Source organism: Podarcis tiliguerta, assembly GCF_965153285.1.
Source record: "Podarcis tiliguerta genome assembly, chromosome: 11".
Taxonomy (NCBI): Eukaryota; Metazoa; Chordata; class Lepidosauria; order Squamata; family Lacertidae; genus Podarcis; species Podarcis tiliguerta.
The window spans coordinates 564,405-571,963 of NC_139544.1; the positions used below are offsets into that span (position 1 = coordinate 564,405).

General features: G+C 43.1%; 1 protein-coding gene across 4 annotated transcripts in view; it reads left to right on the plus strand.

Annotated features, from left to right (window-relative positions):
• Positions 1-161: 161 nt before the first annotated feature.
• PIP5K1B (phosphatidylinositol-4-phosphate 5-kinase type 1 beta) overlaps positions 162-7,559 on the plus strand; it is a gene marked incomplete at its 3' end in the record, with an annotated part of 100,694 nt that continues 93,296 nt past the window's right edge. For all 4 annotated transcript variants that reach the window (XM_083403457.1, XM_083403459.1, XM_083403458.1 and 1 more), the window contains exon 1: positions 162-304. The remainder of the gene's footprint in view (positions 305-7,559) is intronic.

Genomic DNA, 7,559 nt, shown 5'->3' on the forward strand with positions numbered 1-7,559 from the left:
GGCAGAGAGCGGAGGAAGGAAGGAGGGCGGGCGGGCGCCGAGGAGCCCCGCTCGGGACTTGGCCGCCGGAGGAGGCGGACGCGGCTGCCCGGTGCTGCCGCCGCCCCTTTTCGAAGAGAACGAGGCGCGTTGCCGGGGACCAAGCGGCGCAGAGGCGCGACGGACGAGGCGGCCGTGCAGACGCGCCGAGAGAGAGAAAGAAGGAGGGAGGCCCTGGGCCGCCGCAAGTCCGTCCTGCCTCCGCTGCTGCTTCTCGGCCGGCCGAACTGCGTCGCCTGCGGCAAGGAGCGCGAAGCGGCGGAAGGTGGGTGCGCGGGCGGAGAGACGGGCGGGTCCCGGGCTTCCCTCCTCCTCCTCCCGGAGCCCCTCTCCCTCGGGGGGGGGGGTCTCCCCACAGAAGGGGAGCCGGGGGGGGACCCGAGAGGGCTCGGCGCCCCGAGGAGCCTCCTCGGCGAGGGGGGAGTGGCGCTGCGTTGCGGCAGATGGCAGCGGGGGCCTCGTCCTCGGGTTCGCCTTCCTGCTTTTGAATCCGGATTGAACAGGTGGAGCGAGGCGACGCGGCTTCGGCTTCTCTCGGGCTCTTCGTTGGACGAGGAGAGCGAAGCCTTGCCGCCCCTCCGGCCTCCATGGGGGGGGGGACATGGCTGGAGGGGGGGGCTGGACCTCTGGGAGATTCTTCTCAGTTTCAGAATAAGGATGTGAGGCTTGTCCCCCCCCCCCGCTTCCTGCTCCCATGGGACGGTCCTGCGGGGGCCCAGGCTGATTCCCAGGGGAGGGAAGTTGTGGCGACGGGGGGGGGGTGTCATGTCAGACACGGAAACCGGTGCCCTGGAGCGGTCCTGACCACACTTTCCCTCGCCACACTTTGTGCTCCAGCAGACCCCCCCCCCTCCTGCGGAGTCTGCAGGTGCCCCTTACAGGCCGGGAGCACAGCAGGTGGTTTGGGTTCCCTGCCAGAATCAAGGCATTTAATAAGTACCCCCCCCCCCTTGCTGTGGAGAAGAGCTACAAGCTAGGCCAGGCCAGGGTTTTGGTTCTCCAGGGATGCTTCAGCCCGTAAAAAGGACAAAATCCACCCCCACCCCCCCAAGCAGGCAACAAGAAGACTGGCTGTTCAGTGTATTTGCTCCCACTTCCCAGTAAAATTATGTATTACTTACATGTTACCTTTTTGAATCCCCTATGCTCTGCTCATCAGGGTAACTTGTAAACAAGTTCCACTGCTTTCAAATGAATGTTTAGGATAGGGCACTTAGGGTGCCAGAGGATTTGAATTAATGTGCAAATGTTCTATTGTAAGTTAAAGATCACCTTCCTCTTCATGTCATTGTTTGCACATGAAATGAAGAGCAAAGCCCAGCCTTTACAGTATTTCTTAAGATACTATTTTGCAGTGCTGAACTGAATCTGTTCCTCTAAATATTAAAGATAAGGTGGGGAGGGGGGAATCTATGATTTTTCAGATAAAATAGGTACCACATTCTATCACCAACAAATTTATGATGTTCCTATGTGGTCTTTTATGGATTGGGGGCAGGGATACCATTAGTTTCAGACTATGCTTTTGTATATGAAGAAGTAATGAAACAGTTATATAGATATGTTTTTAAAATGCTTAATTTGCTGCATAGTGACCTACAAAGAAGGTTTCTGGTCGATATATGAAGTTTGGCTTGCATTATTGCTATTTGCTTAAAATAGCATTGCTTCCTGGAACCAAAAGGTGTTGCAGTGCTTCAGTGCAGGGCATGGTTTTCTATTTCAGTATATGCAAAATACACTTTTGTGTATTTTGCTTATCTTTGTTTATTCTCTCACCCTCCCAAAAGTACCATTGCATTAGGTCACCTGAAGAAAATGTCACTATCAGCTAGCTCATATTACCTATTTAAAAAATGGGTGTGGGCCCTGTTCAAGAGAACTTAATACAAATCCCCAAATATTCACAAGATATATGGGAGAACTTTTACGCGTAAAAAGTTTAAGGGTTTTACTAGTAATCCTCAAACATGTGAAGTGATTCATTCAAAATGTATATACAAGTAGCTAGGTAACATGAAGTCACCCATGACTTCTACCAGTTTGACCCTCTGCTTCTTTCCTTTCATGTAGCCCTAATACTTGCAGGCCTGGGTTGGAGTGGGAGACTTTACCAGGCACCATAAGCACCCTGCCTGCACCCACTCACTTGACAACTGTCATTTATGTTTGTCTGATAGACAGAAAGTCTTCCCCTCTCCCTTTCTTTCCAGGGGTTCGTTGTATGGCCTTAGTAACTGTCTCTCAATCTTGGTTTCCCATTCAGTAATAGGACTGCCAACTGTTCAGGAGGAAGAAGAAAAAGCATGCCTGACTTGCTTTTGCGCCTGTAACATTGCAGCATGATCTGCAGAAATGAGCAGCTGAAGCTTTTCATAATGGAGAGAATTATCACTTACCAAGGGCTGCAGATCAAGCTATATAGGCAAAGAAATAACAATAAAACCCGTATCTGTAAAATAGGAATAGTAGCAACTTGACAGGGATGTTATATATGTATGCAGTCGTTTAGCTTTTGTTGTCTATGCTCTGGTAACCTCTAGGTTAGATTACTTCAATGTGGCATATGGTTTGGAAACTGCAGCTGGTACAGAAATTGTCCGCCAGATTGTTGACCAGAAACAAGGCAGTATAAACATTAATACTAATTCTGGCGTGAGTGCACCGGCTTCCAGTGAATTTCAATGCTCAATTCAAGGTGTTGGTTTTGACCTTTAAAGCCTTATGCTGCTCAAGATCCCAATACCTCAAGGACTACCACTCTCCACATGAACCATGTGGTCATCCTCCTCCTTCAGGCAGTTGCTTAGGGCGTTGACCTGAGTAAACACCACCTTCGTGATGGCTCTTCACTTAAGGAGCACACTTCCCAGGGAGGCATACCTGGCAACCTCATTATCTACCTTTAGGGGCCAGGCAAAAACATTTCTTTTTCACCAACCTTTAATCTTCCGTGGCCTGCTTCAGTGGATGGGATTTCTTGAGTCCTGCCTAATTGTAAATCTGAATTTGTTTTTATATTTTACTCTATCTTAGTTTTACTTTGGTTTTAATATTTGTTCTTTCTCTGTAAGTCACTTTTGGTTACAGTGGTACCTCGGGTTACAGACGCTTCAGGTTACAGACGCTTCAGGTTACAGACTCCACTAACGCAGAAATAGTACCTTGGGTTAAGAACTTTGTTTCAGGATGAGAACAGAAATCACGCGGTGGCAGTGCGGCGGCAGTGGGAGGCCCCATTAGCTAAAGGTTAAGAACAGTTTAAGGTTAAGAACGGACCTCCAGAATGAAATAAGTTCTTAACCTGAGGTACCACTGTACTTTTTTTAAAGAAAAAGAAAAAAGTGACTTATTTTAAGATTTTTGCAAAATCAAGTCATGAAAAATAGAGGACTGTTATGAGGCATTTGCATCCGTTTGCTTTTGCAATGTGAACAAAGGTTAGGGTTTTCAGGAGTTTCTTTATTTGTTTTCTTTCACTTATACTTCAGGGTGCATGAAGGGTTTTGCATCTAGTATAAGTGGGCCTCTCATAAATTAGGAATTTTGTATCCTAAAATTATTTTCCTGATATCATTGGAGGTTTCCTGAAATCACAAGCATCATCAAATATAATTGATATGCTTCTTCTATGACAAGCCAGCATGGAGTTGTAGTCGAAAATATCTGAAGAGCAGCACCTTGGCTACCACCGTTCTGTGAGCTTCAGTTTGTAACTTGTAGAGAAATGGCCACCATTATTTATTGTGTGATACAAGCCTTGCTGTGGAAAACATTCATTATCATTCCATGACTCTGTAATACCTTTTACATCTTTCAAAATTAAGAATTACCATACACTCCTGCAACCTTTTAATTGGTTCATTTAGTCAACTAAACTTTAATTGCTGGGACTGTCAACAAGGAGGAAAAATGGTGAGACTTAAGACTCATGAAGGGAGTCCCACTGCACAGGTTATGCTGATGTTTTTGTACCATCCTGGACCAAAGAATTAAAATGGAAACATAAAGATTCATTTTCCTTCTAACCTGTATCTAAAACTGGGAGAGAATTCACAATTATGAATTAATTCACATTTGACAGAATCTGCCTGGCATACATAGTATTTCCTTTGGCATTTAAAAGGTCCCCCTGATAGTTTCTTCCTTTTCAACTTGCATGTGTCTGTCCCTTCATGCTGCCTTTTATGTCCCCTGTCCCACATTAGCACACACAGAGGAAACTATGGAATTGGAGGTGTGTGTCTGAAAGGCCTGAGAGCAATTCATTCCAAATCTTGCTTTGAAACTTGAAAGGCAGCTGAGTAAATCTTTAGGTATATTCTGCTACAGAGTGGATCAGTATTTGACAAGGTTAGGAGGATTTTGGTATCATCCTACAATGCAGTGTCTACCAAAACTACAGATGATTTCTAAATTGCAGAGATTCAGATAATTGGTGATAAAAGCCCCTGTATTTGCAAATACAATAATGAAACGTATCGAGTAAAGAAAATGTTGAGCAGCTGAAAGCCTCCATGTTTCTAGATGTTTCTGGCTGAATATACAAAAGAAATGCTCTTTCTTCTATTAGATATTTTTAATGTGTCATTTCTTGCTGTAGAGGATTGACAGATGATGTTTATCAGTTTATGTATTTATTTCAAATCCTTCTCTTGGCTGAACCTTATTTATCCAAAGATAAAGTGTAGAAGTCTGGCTTCACGCAACACTGTAGGGCCCCTGAATTATGTCAGGTCCTTTTTCTGGACCCTGTTATAATATGGGTTAATTTCCAGAGGGGTAGTTTTGTGGGTGTGTTGGTGCGTGGGTATGGGTGTTGCAGCAAAATCATGCCTTAAGAAACTTTCTTGTAGCATAGGCTTTCATAGACTAGAATCCTGTTTACTAAAAGCATTTTGGGTTAAGCTGATGGTAGAAGCAAGTTGTGTTGGGTAGCTTCTACAATACAAGGGTGGCAATTGTGAGCAAACTATTTTGGCACCCTGATTATGTAAACAAGTCTTGGAGCTACTTTTGTGCAGTCTAATGTAATTTGGAATTTACTTTCTCATCCTATCTGCATCTTCTTAGCACGTTCCTTGCCAGTTGTTGGTTCTGAAGAATCCATTTAGATCTGGGTACTGCAATACAGCAGCATGCAGAGCGACATGTAGCTTCACTTCCTGCCTTATTCATCAATGTACTCTGCACTTGTATACCTATTACAGTGGTACCTCAGGTTACATACACTTCAGGTTACATACGCTTCAGGTTACAGACGCTAACCCAGAAATATTGCTTCAGGTTAAGAACTTTGCTTCAGGATGAGAACAGAAATCGTGTTCCGGCGGCATGGCGGCAGCAGGAGGCCCCATTAGCTAAAGTGGTGCTTCAGATTAAGAACAGTTTCAGGTTAAGTACGGACCTCCGGAACAAATTAAGTACTTAACCTGAGGTATCACTGTATCATTAAATAAAGGCTATTAAGAACTTCTGCTTAGGTAGTTTTGAAGACAAAATATACAAAATGTGGGGTTTTGTGTGGATTTCTTTTAAAAAATAGAAGCAGGAATTATAATCTTCACATAGAAAACTTGACTATTCTATATTTTAGGTTTATCTGAACTTTATATTTTTGCAAAAGTATAATTTTATGTTGCTCTGGCCAATGTCCAAAGCAATGAAAACATCTACCAACATTATATTGTAAGTGTGTGTGTGTGTGTGTGTGTGTGTTGGGGAGAGAGAGAGAGAGAGAGGTAGAGAGAGAATTTGAAGAAGACTACACTGTCTGGCATTTTATTTGCAAACCCACTTTCCAGGTTTGCTATCTTGTACAGGCTCCTGTTAAGATTATACGTGAGGTGGAAAGAAACCGTGCATTTATTTTTCACTAAATAAATTAGAAGGACTGATACCCCAATCTTAAACAAGTTTATGCAGAAGTAAGTTCAGCTTTCTCAACTGGGACTCTGCTAGGTAAATATGGCTGTGGATACAATCATATATGTACACATTGGGAGTAAGCCCCATTAAATACAGTGAAATGGGGTACTTCCAGGTGGGAGCTTAATTTGCCATTGGAAACCGTCCCCTCTATGTGTTTTAATTGTATTGTTCATTTTTAGTTTTAATCATATGTAATCCTGCCCTGGGACATTCAGGTGAAGGGCGGATTATAAATATAAATAAATGAACCTGTGGCCTGCCAAATGATGTTGTCAGCATAGCCAGTGGCCTGGGATGATGGGATTTGGAGTCCTGCAATCTCTGGAGAGCCACTGGTGCCACATCCCTGGTCTACACATATTAGAATTATGTATGTTACTGAGGTGGGGTGTGAAATGTAGGCTACAAAAGCCAGTTTCTTGTCTGGCCGGGTTGTAATAGGTCCTGAAGCTTTTGAATTACAGTGGTACCTCGGGTTACATACGCTTCAGGTTACATACACTTCAGGTTACAGACTCTGCTAACCCAGAAATAGTGCTTCAGGTTATGAACTTTGCTTCAGGATGAGAACAGAAATCATGCTCTGGCGGCGTGGCAGCAGCAGGAGGCCCCATTAGCTAAAGTGGTGCTTCAGGTTAAGAACAGTTTTAGGTTAAGAACGGACCTCCGGAACGAATTAAGTACTTAACCCAAGGTACCACTGTACACTTGTGTTTCAGGTCAAAGTGTTTAACTGACTGTGTGTGCTCTGAAGTGATGTCAGGAAAACAGTTAATGCAAGCCATTGGGGATCACAGGTTTTTTTTAATTTTATAAGACTTGCCAACACTTCTTTCATATAACAGAGTTACATATAGCACATTGCCAGGCGCCTAGTATGGCACATAACTTTCAAGAGAGGTAGGAAACCACTAAGAGAGACTAGAAACCTAAATTGGCTGCTTTGAAGAGCTGGTTGGCTTTGTTAACCTTCTAAATGCAAATAAGCTAAATTAAAAAGTAAATCTACTAGCAACACATTGATATTCCTGATCCACAGATAAGTCACACACAAAACTTCAGTTGTATGCAGTTATTTATGTGTAGGTAAGTTCTACATCTAATAGCCCAGTTAGAAGATAGGGAATGTATTGCAATATATTTGAAGGTAATAAGTTTTATACCTGCATATAGGCTAGTGATTTATTTGGTAACAATTATGTGGATTATTTTAATGAATTCTGTGTTAGAGTGATCATTGTAGGCTCCAGAATGAGTTACATGTTTATTCCATTTCTCAGCTGTTGATTTAAAAGAGCCCAAGGATTTCTTCACATTGTTCTCTCCCACCACATAATCATAATATAAGAACACCATGTGTGAAGTCTTTGGAGTTTAAATTTACCCCCATGTAAACCATGTATGTTTTACAAAGCAAGCAAACAAAGCTTCACTAAATACTGTTTCTCCAAAAACAGTTCTATGAGACAAAATTAGTCCAATTCCATTTAACCATTTTATTAAAAATAACAACCAAAAAGCAATTATGAGGATACTTGCCTGTGAAACAAGAATATGTTTTGGGGAGTCAGCAGCTTATCACATAGTCA